Here is a 1,198-nt window from a genome sequence, read left to right as displayed (position 1 = left end):
GTGTTTCCTTCTCTGGAAGTTTACAAGAAATGGTTCTTACAATCGAGAAAGCTCCAGAAGGTTCGAACGTCGTGGACGACAAGTGGAACAACACGGCCACACGACCCGCTCAAACCAACGACGTTCAGAACTGGAACAACAAAGCTTTGTGCGTCACAATGGGAGGGGGCGGGGCTTCATCTCCATGGTTACCATCAACAACAACAGTATATCGAATAAACAAAAACACTGATGACGTTTCCTTACATATTGATTTTAGAAACATGGATTTAAATAAAAAATTAATCGATTTCTATTCGGATCGTGAGAGAGGATCAGTTTTCTCTTCGTCATTTTCCCGTTTTCTCATTTCATTTCATCCCGACCGCGCAGAGAGCAGTGAGATACCATGGTTACCGTCTGTGTGACGTTCAAACAAAGTGGGAAATCAAACTTACTGGTTATCAGAGGGTTATGGAGGAGTAAATAACCGGAACAATAACTCATGTAACATGTTCGGTCTGGTGGAGTAACAGGTGATGGGGAACATGGCGGTGAAACCCGGAATTTATTTATCTTTTTGTAAAATAATCACGAAGTGACGACTTAGAGATGACGACTTACAGAGGGATGACCCTTTATTCAAAGGGATTTAACATGAGATAAATTCGGGACTTTTTGACGCTGCCGACTTAGGCGAAGTGACGAGTTACACGCTGCCGACTTACGCCTAGTCTATTGTATATATATATATATATATATATATATATATATATATATATATATATATATATATATATATATATATATATATATATATATAAAAATATATATATATATATATATATATATATATATATATATATATATATATATATATATATATATATATATATACATGTATATATACATGTATATATATATATATATATATATATATATATATATATATATATATATATATATATATATATATATATATATATATATATATATATATATATATATATATATATATATATATATACATACATATATATACCAAGTCGAAAACACCAGGGGGTTGACTCAGCCTGCCATCCTTCCGAGGTCGGCGAAATGAGTACCAGTTGTACTGGGCCCGGTGTATGCCCCGGTTAGAATAGCTGTACCATATCCCTGTGTGTCGTAAGAGGCGACCAGGGTTGCGTCAGGAAGGGCATCCGGCGTAAAAACCTAT

At 34.6% G+C, this 1,198-nt stretch overlaps 1 protein-coding gene across 3 annotated transcripts in view; it reads right to left on the bottom strand.

Annotated features, from left to right (window-relative positions):
• Positions 1-443, bottom strand: part of LOC147010076 (uncharacterized) — a 15,369-nt gene extending 14,926 nt beyond the window's left edge. For all 3 annotated transcript variants that reach the window (XR_015052641.1, XM_085860911.1, XM_085860912.1), the window contains exon 1: positions 1-443. This exon is cut by the window's left edge and continues 61 nt beyond it. The gene's annotated coding sequence lies outside the window, so the exon portion shown is untranslated.
• Positions 444-1,198: the final 755 nt, after the last annotated feature.

The sequence above is a fragment of the Eptatretus burgeri genome, chromosome 17 (genome assembly GCF_056783735.1).
Source record: "Eptatretus burgeri isolate ZD-2024b chromosome 17, Ebu_testis_v1, whole genome shotgun sequence".
NCBI classification, from domain to species: domain Eukaryota; kingdom Metazoa; phylum Chordata; class Myxini; order Myxiniformes; family Myxinidae; genus Eptatretus; species Eptatretus burgeri.
The sequence above is the reverse complement of the archived record's forward strand: the minus strand, read 5'-3'. Positions and strand labels throughout refer to the sequence as shown.